Below are 16158 nucleotides of genomic sequence, written 5' to 3'. Positions count from 1 at the left end.
AGAGCTATAGCTGAGGCTCCAATTTGACCCCCAGCCTGGGAACTTCCATATGCCACAGGTGAGCCCCTAAAAAAGAAAAAAATAGCACAGTGGCAGGATGTCATTGCTAGGTGAATGTGCATGAATATCTTCAATTCTAGTAGATAATGCCAAATGGTTGCATCAGTTTTTATCTCCCCAGCATGGTATAAATGGGAATGCTTTCAGCATTTTACTATCAAGTATGTTTGCTTTTTTTTGTACACTTTAACAAGCTAAAGTAGTTCCATTCTGTATCTAATTTACTGAGGCTTTTTTCCCTTCTATCACAAATGGATATTTTATCTAATGTTCTTTTCTGAATGTATTAAAATTAGCACATTTTTCCTCTTATCATCTTTTAATTTATTGTATCCTATAATGTATTTTCTAAAATTTAAACAACTGTATATTCCTGGAATTAACCTGACATGGACATAATGATTCATATCTTTAATTTTTCTCAGATATGCCTTGCTAATGCATTTTGTTTTTGTTTTAGACAAAGATGTTCATGAATGAGATTGACCTATAATCATATTATAGTTGTTGATTTTGATATGAAGGTTACCTTTGCCCTAAGATGAATTTGGGAGTGTTTGCTGTCTGTTCTCAGAAGGAGTTTGTTTTATACAAATCTAATTCATTCCTTGCATGTTTGGTAGAACTCACCTGCAGCAGTGTCCTGGCTGATGCTTCCTTTGAGGGAAGACTTTTAACTACTAATTTTCTGTACTGGTTTTAGGGCAATTTAGGTTTTCTGTGTCTCCTTGAGAAAGTTTTATGTAGTGGCATTTTTCTAAGAATTTATTTCACTAAAATATATGTGATGTGTGATTGAAGTGTGTGTGTGATCATGGGTTGGAGGAACTACACTTACATTGCCAGTTATAAGTCCAAATTCTCTGCTTGTAACCATAATGCTATCCCAGTGCGCCTCTGTGACTCCTAGAAGAAGTCATTTAAAGATCTTTGGTGGCACTGCTTTTAATCTTATGTCCAATGGCATGCAGAAACCTGTCTGCACTGTAACCAAGGACACACTAGGAAAACCCAAAGGGGAGCTGCACCTACTCTTCACCTTAGACTCCCCTTGTTTGACATGAACTTTGCTTTATCCTGTCTTGCCCTGCCGTGCTCATTACAGTAGATGCGCTGATGAAATTGGCCATGTCCTGCTTGAAATTATTGTCTCACCAAGGGCCACAGTTTTCATTGCTTTTCACATCCACAGTTGTTTTGTTTTGTTTTGGTGTTTTTTTTTTGTTTTGTTTTTTTTTTTTGCCTTTTTCTAGGGCCGCTCCTGCGGCCTGTGAAGGTTCCCAGGCTAGGGGTCGAATCGGATCTGTAGCCACCGGCCTACGCCAGAGCCACAGCAACTCGGGATCCGAGCTGCGTCTGCAACCTACACCACAGCTCATGGCAATGCCAGACCCTTAACCCACTAAGCAAGGCCAGGGATGGAACCCGCAACCTCATGGTTCCCAGTCGGATTTGTTAACCACTGTGCCACGATGGAAACTCCCACATCCACAATTTTTTAAGCACTTGCTTTTCCTCTCACAACATACTACATAAAGCGTATGTAATAGTATTCACTTTCCCTTCACATAAAAAAAGATCTGTAAGGCTCTGTTTCATCAACAATTATGATCTATTTCTATCCTTCAACTTTACTGTTTATTAGATCTATAATATACATATAGACACTTTGCCTTAGACTATACATTTACTCAATTTTTTTTTATTGCAGTTTTCTTCCTCCATACTATGAAGCCACCTCTCTATTCTGGCAATTCATTCTTTTTTAACTTTTTATGTGATGATTTTTATTTTTTCCATTATAGCTGACAGAACACTGTGTGACCCGGTTACACATACATGTATACATTCTTTTTTTCCACATTATCATGCTCCATCATAAGTGACTAGAAATAGTTCCCAGTGCTACACAGCAGGATCTCATTGCTTATCCATTCCCAAGGTAGGAGTCTGCATCTATTTGTAACCCCACCTGAGCTAAAGATTTTCATGTTCTAATATGGTATCTAAACCCTACTACCTAGATGCTATCTATTAGTGATCTACTTTGCCCCATCTCAGGATCTATATTTAACTAGCCCATCCACGATGAAATATATGTTAGTAATTACAGCAGAGGTTGAAAACTCTCCATATTTGAGCTGAATATAACTTGAGGATGTATTTTTAACCAAACCATTCTGGCCACCACAGTGTTAGATTTAGTTGTTGTGGCGCCCACAGCAAAGTGCTTCTCTAACATCCAACTAAAGGGAGTATAACTGACCAAGGGCCTTGCTGTTATGTAAGGCCACACTTCGCACAGACTGCTTTCAATTACATACTGAGTGTGGATGGCAAAGATACTAATGAAACCCTAGTCGCTGGTAATTCATACTCCTAATGACCACCTTTGCTTGAAGACTTCTTAACAATCTTGTTGAAACCTTCTTAGAATTGCATTACAGTCTAAGACCTCACTCTTTCCCTCTCTCCTCCCCAGGGATTAGATGTACATCATGGTCTGACAACTTTCCCAGTCTTTTCAGATTCTTTCCCCATTTTCTCTCACACACATTTCTCCAAATAAACCTCTTTCACATCTACTCCTTTCCTGGTATGCCTTTTCAGAAAACCTGGACTCATGCAGTTGTCAACCCTGCAGATTTGGACAGTTCGTATATAATATGCATTTCCGGCTCCTCTCAAATCTGGCATCATTAGGCCTGACTGGCAATAATTATCTAGAGGTGAATAGTGGCTAGGGATTTTTGGACAGATCAGGCATTCTTCAGCTTACCCCTCTCACCACAATCCGCTATTGTCCTTATACTTGACCTACTTGTGTTACTTGCCTGGCCTCTGTAGGCATTTAATTTTGAGACCCTGATGTAAAAGAGCATTCTTTTAACTCATGTAATCCAATATATTATTGTGTTAAACATAGGCATAGGTATGACAGATACAATCTCAGCTTTGTGCTTTTGCATTGGCCTGCTTTACACCAGATGTCTTCATGAATAATTCCCTTTTTGCTCAAATATTATTTTTCCCAATAAAATCTACCCTGATCAGCAGGTTTAAAAGTCCTGCTACCTCCAGCACACACCTTTATCCTTCTGCGTAACTTATTGAGATCTAATATACTGTATAATTTACTCATCTTTTATGTTTATCTTTGTCTACCTCCTTCGACTAGAAGATAAGCTCCATGAAATTAGGAATTTGTGTCTGTTTTGTTCACTGATAAACTCCATGTGCCTAAAATAGTTCCTCGTTCAAAGTTGACAGCCAATAAATATTTGTTAAATGAATTGATTAGCTAATTAGTTAATTTAGGGTTTCGGGGACAGTTTCTTGACTTGATATTTAATCTGAGGCCTGAAGAATGGATAGGAAGAATGAGAGGGAGAACATGATAGGCAGAGGAAACAACATATGTGAAGGTCCTAAGGTGATGGGGCAAGATAGATGGGGCCAATTATGTGAAGCCTTAAGTGCCATTGTAAAGATAACTCAATCCTTTTGTCTGTCCTCAAGGAGCTCTCTGCAAATGAGAAGAGAAAAATAATTAAACAGGCAATTATTATATGTGTTGTAAGTGCCCTAATAAGGGTATGCACAAAGAGCTATGAAAACACTGAGTAGGAAGCTACTAACTCTTCCTAGGAGAGTTAGGAAGATTTTACAAAGAAGGTGACATTTGAGCTAGGTCTCAGGCAGGAGAGTGACATGATGAAAGTGTTTTAAGAAGATTAATCTGGCAATAGTATGGAAAATGGATTGGAGTATGGAAGGAATGGAAGCAAGGAAACCATCTAGTCTATGGCAGTAGTCCAGGTATGAGGTGATGAAGGCATCTATGGGAATGGAAAGAGAAGGACAAATCTGAGAGACATTTGGAAGGAAAAATTGACAGGAGCTAAATGGACTCTTGGCTTTAAGCCTTTTAGGAGGTAATGCTTCTTCCTTAGTAATAACCATGAAAAGATTCAGACTGACCTATTATGTAATTGCTTACTCTGACTAGAATTTCTAGCTATGGCTGTTCTCCAAAAGTTTCTGTTATTGTGATTGATACTTGTTGGACCTTAATTTACATTAAGATGGCTTCAGACTCTAAAGGTTGGGAAGCTCTCAAAAATATCATTTTGAATATGAAACAGCAAATTATTCTATTAAAGGAGAAATGAGGAAAGCCATGGTGCTGCAAGGGAACTTTTATAATGATCTCATAGTTGCTTTTTTAAAAAGTACAATATATAAAAGATGGAAAAAAGATGATTACAACAAGTGGCACATGCCTAAAGGATAAGGCTCAGAATTACACAGGCTTGTAGAAATGTGTATTTGCAAAGACCACAAGAACAATATTTTAACTACATTCTCAGAATGAAAAAGTACATGTGTCCTGGCATGGATAAGCTATAAGTTGATATTGTTAAACTACTCTCAATGATCAAAAAAATTAAGGAGAATAAGGAGAGGTGCTTTAAGATTGGATTTATTTAAGTGTACTACCACTTTGAACAGAGAAAAGGGAACCATAGTTTTCAATCTACTAGTCAATAAACTATCTTGTGGGTTAGCTTCTAGAACAGATTTTCAAGCGAGTACTTAGAAAATTACAAAGTTATTTCTTTTTCTGATTTTTAGAGGTGTTTATGGAAATATGACAGGTGTAACATGTACATTAAGTGAATGAATGAAATTTCAGCAATATTTTAACAAATCTTTTATGACATCCTTAAGAAGAGGAATTATGAATCCATATTGATAGTTTATATAATTAACACAATTGTGTATTAATTAAATTACCATACTCAAAGAGCACTGATAGCAGACCTTAAACAAGGGAAGAATTTTACATGGCCTGCTGTAAACCCTACTTTTGGCTTGACCTCATTAATAATTTAATATTTTTATTATTTATATAAGTGAAGATTTAGAGCAGCTATCTTACCAGACTTAAAGAGGCTATAAACTTGAAGAAAATTAATTAATTCCACCTAATAGCCACAAAGAATCTTAAAAGCAGTGAGAGAGTAAAGATGTATTACCTTAAAAGGAGTAGCAATTAGATTGGCTCTGACTCTCAAGAGAAACAATGTGAAGATAATGGAATGATATCTTCAAAATGCCGGAGAAAGTAACTGCCAATCAAAAATCCTATATCTACTGAAAGTAGCCTTCAGAATGAAAGTAAAATAGATGTTTTTAGATGGCCCCAAACTTAGGGAACCTTTCACTAAACATTAAAGGAAACATTTAGGATCTTCAAGAAGAGGTAAAATGATCCCAAATGAAAGCTTAGAGATATAAACTGGGTGCAGTGGAGAGGTTAAATATGTGAGTAGATCTGAATGACCATGCAGGATGTGTGTATGTATATTTATAATTAAAACATACAACAGCAGTTGAAGAAGGACTATAAGTGGAGTTAATATAAATTATTAATTGGCCTTGTAATTTAACAGGTCAAAGATATATGCTGTAATCCCTAGAATAACTACTTTTGAAAAAACAGTTAAAAGAATGTATAACTGACAAGTAAAGAAAGGAGGAAATGTAATGATAACAAATTACCTAATCCATGCAAAACAAAGCAAGAGAGAAAAGGTAACAAAAATCATTCATCGATAAATGAATGGATAAAGTTGTCACACACACACAAACACACAGACCAGAATATTATCCAACCATAAAAAAGAGTAAAATCTTACCATTAGTGAAAACATAGATAGACCTAGAGGGTATTATGCTAAGTAAAATAAATCAGACAGAGAAAAGCAAATACTGTATGATTTCACTAAAATGTGTAATTTAAAAAACAAGGCAAACTAACAAACATAATAAAACAGAAGCAGAATCATGACACAGAAAACAAATGGGTGTTTGCCAGAAGGGAGAGCAGTGGGTGGAGGAAGGAAATAGGTGAGGGAGATTAAAAGGTACAAACTTCCAGTTGCAAAGTAAATGAGGAAGTTCCCTTTGTGGCACAGCACGTTAAAGATCTGTCATTGCTGCAGCTGTAGCACAGGTCACAACTATGGTGCAGGTTCAGTCCTTGAACAGGGAACTTCCACATGACATGGGTGTGGCAAAAAAAGTCACAGGTATGAAATGTAGTGTGGGGAATATAGTCAATAAATATGTAATATCTTTGTACGGTGACACATTGTAACTAGACTTATCATGGTGATCATTTTAAAATGTACTGAAATGTTAAATCACCATGTTGTGTAACAGGAACTACCATAGTGTTGTAGGCAATTAGACTTCAAAAAACAAACAAATTAATTAATAGAAAAAGAGATCGGATCACAGGTGGGGAGAACAGGAGGAGGGACTGAATGAAGGTGGTCAAAAGGTACAAACTTGCAGTTATAAATAAGTACTAGGGATGTAATATACAACATGATAAATATAATTAACACCGTTGTAAGTTATACGCTAAAATTAAGGGAAGAAATCCTAAAAGTTCTCATCACAAGAAAAACATTTTTTTTCTATTTCTTGAATTTCATGTCTACATGAGATGATGGATGTTCACTAGACTTATTGTGATAATCATTTCATGATGTATATAAGTCAAATCATTTTACTGTACATCTTAAAGCTTTATGTCAATTATATCTCAAAAAAAAACCTAGAAGAAAAAAATGACTTGTTCATTTTTTAAAAAAGGAAAAAAATTATCTAAACCACCCAGAAATATGTAAAATAAAAAGTCAAGGCCTCCTTCCCTCATTATTTGCTATGCCCATTCCTTCAAGGAAACTCATGAACAATCAACAGTTTGGAGGACTCCAGATCACATACAGATCACATACAGTTGAAATCTCCACACTAATATTTCAGTGTGTGTTTGTGTGTATGTGTGTGTGTGTGTGTGTGTGTTCCATCCTCTTTATCCACTATTGATGGAACCTACACTGTTTCCATATCATGGCTAAGGTAAATAATGCTGTAATGACGAAAGAGTGTATATCATTCAATTAAGTGTTTTCATTTTCTTCATAGAAATAACCAGGAGTGGAATTACTGGATCATATAGTAGTTCCATTTTTAATATTTTTGAGGAAACTTCATACTGTTTTTCATAGTGACTATACCAATTTGCATTCCTACCAATAGCACACAAGGGTTTCCTTTTCTTCACATCCTCACTAATACCTGTTATTTGTTGTCTTTTTGATGACAGTAATTCTGACAGGTGTGAGGTGATAGCTCATTGTGCTTTTGATTTGCATTTCCTTGATGATTAGTGATGTTAAGCATCTCTTTATGTACCTTATGTCTTCTTTGGAAAAATGTCTATTCAGATCTTCTGCCCTTTTTCTTTTTTTTTCTTCCTTTTAGGGCTGCACCTGTGGCATATGGAGATTCCCAGGCTAGGGGTCGAATTGGAGCTGTTGCTGCCAGGCTACACCAGAGCCATAGCAATGCCAGATCCGAGCCACGTCTGCGACCTACACCACAGCTGACAGCAATGCCGGATCCTTAACCCACTGAGAGAGGCCAGGGATCGAACCTGCAACCTCATGGTTCCTTGTCAGATTCATTTCCACTGCGCCATGACAGGAACTCCCATTTTTTACTTGGGTCATTTGCTTTTTTTTAATGTTGAAGTATATGAATTGTTTGTATATTTTGTTTCCCTTTTTTTTCTTTTTAGGGCCACAACTGCAGTATATGGAAGTTCTCAGGCTAGGGGTTGAATTGAAGCTACAGCTGCTGGCCTGTGCCACAGCCATAGCAATGTCAGATGTAAGCCTCATTTACGACCTACACCACAGCTTCTGGCAATGCTGGGTCATTAACCCACTGAGCAGGGCCAGGGATCAAACCTGCATCCTCATGGATACTAGTCGGGTTCTTAACTCACTGAGCCACAATGGGAACTCTGAATTATTTGTATATTTTGAATATTAACCAATCAGATATATCATTTACAAATATCATCTCCCATCCAAAAGTCAGCCTTTGTGTTTTGTTGATAGTTTCCTTTGTTGTGCAGAAGCTTTTTAGTTTGATGTAATCCCATTTGTTTATTTTTGCTTTTGTTTCTCTTGCCTAAGGAGACATATTAAAAAAAAAAAAAAACCCACTAAGACAAACGTAAAAGAGCAAACTGCCTATGTGTTCTTCTAGAAGTTTAGTAGTTCAGGTCTTACATTAAGTCTTTAATCCATTTTGAGTTTATTTTTATAAATGTTGTGACAAAGTAGTCCAGTTTAATTCTTTTGCATATAGCGAGTACACGTATTTTCTTCTTTTTGATGTGATTATGAATGGGAATGTTTTCTTAATTTGTCTTTCTGATAGCTCATTGTTAGTGTATAGAAATGCAACAAATTTTCACATGTTAATTCCAGGCTTCCTAACTTACTAAAGAAGATGTCATTTTCTCATTGTATATTCTTATCTACTTTGTTGTAGATTAATTGCCCATATAACTGTGGGTTTATTTCTGGGCTCTCTATTCTATTGATCTATGTGCCTGTTTTTGTGCCAGTACCATACCGTTTTGATTACTATATCTTTACAGTATAATTTGAAACCAGGGACATGATACCTCCAGCTTTATTCTTTTTTAAGATTGGTTTGACTATTTGGGGTCTTTTTTTCTTCCATACAAACTTTACAATTACTTGTTCTAGTTCTGTGAAAAATGCCATTGATATTTTGATAGGGATTGCATTAAATTTGTAGATTGCCTTGGATATATGGTCATTTTAATGATATTAATTCTTCCAGTCCAGTAACACAGTATATCTTTCTAACTGTGTAGTCTTCAGTTTCTTCCATCAATGTCAGTAGTTTTCTGAGTACACGTCTTTTACCTTTTGGTTAGATTTATCACGAGGTATTTTCTTCTTTTTGATGTGATTATGAATGGGAATGTTTTCTTAATTTGTCTTTCTGATAGCTCATTGTTAGTGTATAGAAATGCAACAAATTTTCACATGTTAATTCCATATCCTATAACTTTACCAAATTAATTGATTAGTTCTTGTAGTTGTTTGGTGACATCTTTAGGATTTTCATGTATTATATCATGGCATCTACAAACAATGACAGTTTTACTTCATTCTTTCCAATTTGGATTATATTATTTTATTTTCCTGTCTGATTGCATTGGCTAGAACTTCCAGTGCTATGTTGAGTAGAAGTTACAAAAGTGGGCATCCTTGTCTTATTCCTGATATTAGAGGAAATGCTTTCAGCTTTTTACCAACGAGTATGTTAGCTGTGGGCTTGTCATATGGCCTTTATTATATTGAGTTATGTTCCCTCTATACTAACTTTGTTGAGAGTTTTTAATCATAAATAGATGTTGAATTTTGTCAAGGTTTTTTCTCCATCTATTGAGGTGATCATATGATTTTTTTTCTCCTCAATTTGTTAATGTGGTGTATCATACTGAATAACTTGCAAATAGTGAACCATCCTTGTATCCCTGGTATAAATCCCATTTAGTCATGGTTTATGATCCTTTTAATGTATTCTTGAACTCAGTTTTCTAATATTCTGATTAAAATTTTGCATATATATTCATCAGTGCTATTGGCCTATAATTTTCTCCTTTTTTTGTATCTTTATCTGATTTGGTATAGGGTGATGCTGGCCTCATAGAATGAGTTTGGAAGCTACTTTTTCCTTTGCAAATTTTTGAAATAATTTGAGGGTAGGTGTTAACTCTTCTCTAAATATTTGGTCAAATTCACCTGTGAAGGTATCTGATCCTAGACCTTTGTTTGTTGGGAGTTTTTTCATATTTCATTACCGACAATTGGTCTGTTCATATTTTCTATTCCTTTCTGATTTAATCTTCAGAAATGATACATTTCTAGGAATTTTTTTTCATTCCTTCTAAGTTGTCTAGACTTATCATTATGTAATGTTCAAAATTATCGCTTGTTACAGTCTTTATTTTAAAGTCTATTTTTTCTGATATAAGAATCACTAACCCAGCTTTCTTTTCATTTCTGTTTGCATGAAATACCTTTTTCCATCCCCTTACTTTCAGTTTGTGTATGTCTTTAGATCTGGCGTATAATTTTGTGATAATCTTTTATGATCCTTTGTATTTCTCCGGTATTGGTTCTAACTTGTCTTGCATTACTGATTTTACTTATCTTGGCCCTCTCTTTTTTCTTTCTTTTTCTTTTTCTTTTTCTTTTTTTTTTTTTTTTTTTTTTTTTTTTTTTTTTTTTTTTTTTTTTTTTTGTCTTTCTCTCCTTTCTAAGGCTGCACCCATGGCACGTGGAGGTTCCCAGGCTAGGGGTCCAGTCGGAGCTGTAGCCGCCAGCCTACCAGAGCCACAGCAATGCCAGATCCAAGCCACCTCTACTCTCTACACCACAGCTCACAGCAACGCCAGATCCTTAACCCACTGAGTGAGGCCAGGGATCGAACCCACAACCTCATTGTTCCTAGTCAGATTCGTTAACCACTGAGCCATGATGGTAACTCCCCTCTCTCTCTTTTTTCTTGATGAGTCTGGCTAAGGGTTTATCGATTTTGTTTATCTTTTTAAGAACTAGCTCCTGGTTTTGTTGGTCTTTTCTGTTGTGTTTTAGTCTCTATTTCATTTATTTCTTCTCCAATCTTTACAATTTCTTTTATACCCCCTTTGGGTTTTGTTTGTTCTTTTTCTCATTCCATTAGATGTAAGGTTAGGTTGTTTGAGACTTTGCCTCTTTCCTGATGTAGGCTTGCATTACTACAGACTTCCCTGTTAGAATGGCTTTTACTGCCTCCCATAGATTTTGGATCATTATTTTTTCATTTTCATATTCTTATTTTTTGAATTCCTCTTTGATTTCTTCAGTGACCCTTGGTTGTCACTATGATATTGTTTAGCTTCCACATGTTTTTTTAAACAGTTTTTTCTTGTAGTTGATTTGTAATCTCATAGCATTGTGGTTGGAAAAGATGCCCAATGTGATTTCAATCTTCTTAAATTTACTGAGATTTATTTTATGCCTTAGCATGTGATCTTTCCTGGAGAATATTTCATTGTACTTGGAAAGAATTTGTATTCTCGTGCTTTTGGATGGAATGTTCTATATATACCTATTAAGGCCATCTGCTCTATGTGTCATTTAAGGCTAGTGTATCATATTGATTTTCTGTTTGGATGATCTGTCCATTGATGTAAGTGGGGTATTAAAGTCCCCTACTATTACAGTGTTACTGTCAATTTCTTCCTTTATGTTTGTTAGTATTAGCTTTATGTATTTAGGTACTCCAATATTAGGTGCATCTGTATTTACAATTGCTATATCTGCTTGTTGGATTGATCACCTTATCATTATGTAATGTTCAAAATTATCGCTTGTTACAGTCTTTATTTTAAAGTCTATTTTTTCTGATATAAGAATCACTAACCCAGCTTTCTTTTCATTTCTGTTTGCATGAAATACCTTTTTCCATCCCCTTACTTTCAGTTTGTGTATGTCTTTAGATCTGAAATTAATATCTTGTAAGCAGCATATATAGAAGTCTTGTGTTTGTATCCATTCAGCCACTCTGTGTCTTTTGATTGTAACATTTAGTTCATTTACCTTTAAAGTAATTATTGATAGATATGTACTTATTGCTATTTTGTTAGTTGTTTGGGTGTTGTCTTTGTAGTTTTTAAAATTGTTCTTTACTTTTTCTTCTTTTGCTCTCTTCCCTTGTGATTTGATGACTATCTTAGTTCTATGTTTACATTCCTTTCCTTTCTCTCTGTATATCTGTTATAGATTTTTGATGTGTGTTTATCATGGGATTTATATATACTTTCTATATAAATATATTTTTAATATATATAATTATTTTAAGTTATTCATCTCCTTAGTTTGAACAACCTGCATTTTTACTCTCCTTCCCCTATGTTTACTGTTTGACAACTTATTTTACATCTTTTTGTTTTGTATATTCCTTAACTACTTATTGCAGCTATAGACAATTTTACTACTGTAGTCTTTTAACCTTCCCACTAGCTTTATAAGTGGTTAATTTTTCTACTTTGACTGTATATTTGCCTTTACCAGTGATATTTTTCTTTTCATAATTTTCATATTTCTAGTTATGGCCTTTTCTTTCCATCTAGAGAAGTCCCTTTAACATTTCTTGTAAAGCTGGTTTCGTGGTGCCAGACTCTTTTAGCTTCTGCTTGTCTGTAAAACTTTCGATCTCTCTATCAAATCTGAATGAAAGCCCTGCTGGGTAGAATATTCTTGGTTATAGGTTTTTCCCTTTTATCACTTTAAATATTTGTGCCACTCCCTTCTAGCCTGCAGTTTCTGATGAAAAATCAGCTGATACCCTTATGGGAATTCCCTTGTATGTTATTTGTTGCTTTACTCTTGCTATTTTTAATATTCCCACTTTATCTTTATCTTTTGCCATTTTAATTACAGTGTGTCTTGGTGTGGTCCTCTTTGGGTTGATCCTGTTTGGGACTCTGTACTCCTGGACTGATGTCTGTTTCCTTTCCCAGTTTAGGGAATGTTTTAGCTATCATGTCTTCAAATATGTTCTCTGCCTCTTTCTCTCTTCTCCTTTTTGGATCCCTATCATGCAAATGTTAGTACACTTGATGTTGTCCCAGAGGTCTCTTAAACTGTCTTCACTTTTTAGAATTATTTTTTTCTGGGAGTTCCTGTCGTGGCTCAGCAGGTTACAAACCCAACTAGTATCCACAAGGATGTGGGTCCATTCCCTGGCCTCGCTCAATGGGTTAAGGATCCTACGTTGCTTTGGCTGTGGCATAGGCTGGCAGCTGTAGCTCTAGTTTTACCCCTAGCCTGGGAACTTCCACATGCTGCAAAATTGTCTTTTTTCAGCTTAATGATTTCCACTACTCTGTCTTCCAGTTAGCTGATCTGATCATCTGTATCATGTAGTTTATTGTTGATTTCTTCTAGTGTATTTTTAAATTTCAGTTATTGTATTCTTCAGCTCTGCTTGGTTCCTCTTTTTATTGTCTAACTCTTTGTTAAAGTTCTTATTCTGTTAATCCATTATTACCCCCTTGTTCTTTGAGTACCTTCATGATAATTACTTGAATTCTTTGTTGGGTAAATGTCTTATCTCCAGTTAGTTCTTCTTCTGGGGTTTTATCTTGTTCCTTCATTTGGAACATACTCCTCTATTGTCTCATTTTGCCTAATTTGCTGTTCTAATTTCTCTGTATTTAGTAGGTTGGTTATGTTTCCCAGCCTTGCAGAAGTGGTCTTTTTTTTATGAGGCATCCTATGCATCTCAACAGCGCACCCCCCTTTGGTTACCAGAGCTATATGCTCTAGGGGTGGCCTTTATGTGGACTGTATGGGCCCTTCTATTGTGGTAGGCTGACTACTATGGGTGGTCTGGTTGGTTTTCAGGTCCTGTCTTATATGGAGGCTACCAGCCACTGGAGATCATGCCTGGGTCTCAAGAGGGCTGGCTGCAGAGCTCTGGGGAATCCCAGGGCTATTGCTGGCCAGCTGGTGGGGAGAGCCCAGTCAGTGTGGCTGGTTGGAGGGCTGGGTGTCCCAGACCAAGTATCAGCCTGTCAGTGCATGGGGCCAGTTCCTGACATGGCTAGCTGTGATGTATAACATTCCAAAACTTGTGTCATCCTGCTGTTGAGTGGGTCTGGATCCCAGGGTTAGGGTTAGGGTCAGGGCCCAGGGGAGTCCTGAGGCTGGTATTGGCCTATTGGTGGGTGGGGTTGAGGCCCTGGTGATATTGGGGATAATGCTACTTCAGTGGTGAGCAGAGTCAGAGCTTGGAGTCTCTGGCTGCAGGATCCTGGTTGTCCCAGAGCTGGTGTTGTCCTGTTGGTAGGTAGGGCCAGTTTCTGAAATGGCTGGCTATGGGATCTAGTGTGATGTGAAGCTGGTATCAGCTCACTAGTGGTTGGAATTGGATCCCAAGGTAACTGACTTGAAGGGACCATGGTGTCCTGAACCTAGTGTCAACCCACTGGTGGGTTAGGCCAGGTCCTGGGCTTAGTGTCAGCCCACTATTGGGTCAAATTGGGTCCTTGGGTCTCTGACTGCAGGGCCCTGGGGTCCTGGAGCTGGTGTCAGCCCACTGGTAGGTGGGGTTGGGGCCCACTGAGTCTGAACGCTAGAGCCAGCCTTCTGGTGGATGGAACCTAGTCCTAAGTCCCAAATGACTGCTTCTGCCCTGGGTTCCACAGCATGTGAGATTTTTGTGAGCACCCTTTAAGAGTAGATTTTCTATTTCCGCCAGCTCCCTGGCTCTCCTCAAAGCAAGCACCACTGGCCTTCAAAGCCAAATGTTTTGGCAGTTTGTCTTCCTGGTGCAGGACGCCTGGGCTGGGGAGCCTTAGGTGGGGCTCAGAACCCTCACTCCTTGGGCAGAACCTCTACCATTGTAATTACCCTCCCGTTGGTAGGTGGCCCACTTGGGTATGGGTCTTGATTATACTGCCATCTCCACCCTTCCAACTGGTCTCATTGTGCTTCCCTCTTTCTATCTTTAGCTGTAGAAGATCTTTTCTGTTAGTCTTCTGGTCTTTCTCAGCAATAGTTGCTCTGGAAACAGTTGTAATTTTAGCATGCCCATGGGAGCAGGTGAGCACAGGGTCTTCCTACATTGCCACCTTCTACTGTGAGATAATTTCATTTTGTAAGTAGTACAAAACAATGAAACACTTTTACAAAGAACATTGATCACATGCGGTCCTCCCAGTTTTCCCAGGCATATTAATTGCTTTCTCCTTTGAGCTTTTTCACTGTACTCTGTGTTTAAAACTATTGTAGAGAATAGTAGTTATCACCCTATATTTGTCTTTCTTCCCTACTAGATGATTATGAGATTCTTGAATGATGGCTTGGATTGCTTATTTATATTTATAGTCTTAGCAGTTAAGAAGGTACCTATTATGCACATAATTAATAATACTTGTCAAGTGGAATAATGAGGAAATGAATGAATATACTTGTTTAAGTGTTTTTGGAGGAGTAAGCCAATGTAAATGGAGAATAGTATTTGATTAAGAATTAAACATTAGGAGTTCCCGTTGTGGCTCTACAGAAACAAATCTGCATCCATGAGGATACAGGTTCAATCCCTGGCCTCACTCAGTGGGTTAAGGATCCGGTGTTGCCATGAGCTGTGGTGTAGGCTACAGATGTGGCTCAGATCCTGCATTGCTGTGGCTGTGGTGTAGGCCAGTGGCTACAGCTCCGATTCAACACCTAGCCTGGGAACCTCCATGTGCCATGGGTGCGACCCTAAAAAGACCAAAAAAAAAAAAGAAAGAAAGAAAGAAACATTAGAGTAGCAGTTGGCAAAAAAAAATATGAAGAGCCAGATAGCAATATTATAAACTTTGCAGGCCACATATGGTCTTGGTCACATATTATTTTTTGTTTTTGTTTATAATCCTTTAAAGTGTAAAATGGACCATATGAAAATAAGAATGGACCATAGTTTACCAGCCTCTGTCTTAGACAATATCTATAGGTAAGTGGTTGGCAAAGAAGAGACAGTGGTGAAAATAAGTGTAACCAAGATATCACCAGAGGTCTCTCTATGCTCTGTTCCTTGCCTCTACCCATAAAAATCTCAATAAATTTGACTTTAACTCTTAATTTGCTAACCTATTTTAGAACCGTCCCTAAGTCATCAGCGAATTCTGTTAGGTGTCTAGCTATGGCCTTTGTGTATGTGATTGGTTTCATCCATTCAACATGAAATTCAGTCCCTTCATCAGCTTTTACCACACACTAACATGCACACATCCACTCAAATTAAGCATTTTTGTGAGTTTAGTGACCTTTAAGTGGTTATTGAGAAGGTTCACACTGAGCATCATACGGCTTCTTTGCAGTGGCATGGCTTTTTTGCCCTTTCCCCCCAGGACAAATGAATTCCTTTTAAGATACTATGCAAATAAAGTTATTTTATTAATATTTATGAAGCAAGCAAGCAAGTTTATCAGATTACTTTTGCCAGCAGATATAATTTATCCCTAATAATAGCCGTAATAACAATGATGACTAGAATGATAGCAGCTGACATATATAGGGCTTACTATGTGACAACACAGTTCTAATTACTTTAGTCCTTACACTAAACCCATTAGATAGGTATTATTGTTATCCT

General features: G+C 37.0%; 1 protein-coding gene across 5 annotated transcripts in view; it reads left to right on the top strand.

Moving 5' to 3' along the window:
* The window catches only part of TMLHE (trimethyllysine hydroxylase, epsilon), a 71797-nt gene that overhangs the window by 17949 nt on the left and 37690 nt on the right, over positions 1 to 16158 (top strand). The gene's annotated exons all lie outside the window — the stretch shown is intronic.

Source organism: Sus scrofa, chromosome X (genome assembly GCF_000003025.6).
Source record: "Sus scrofa isolate TJ Tabasco breed Duroc chromosome X, Sscrofa11.1, whole genome shotgun sequence".
Lineage (NCBI taxonomy): Eukaryota > Metazoa > Chordata > Mammalia > Artiodactyla > Suidae > Sus > Sus scrofa.
The sequence above is the reverse complement of the archived record's forward strand: the minus strand, read 5'-3'. Positions and strand labels throughout refer to the sequence as shown.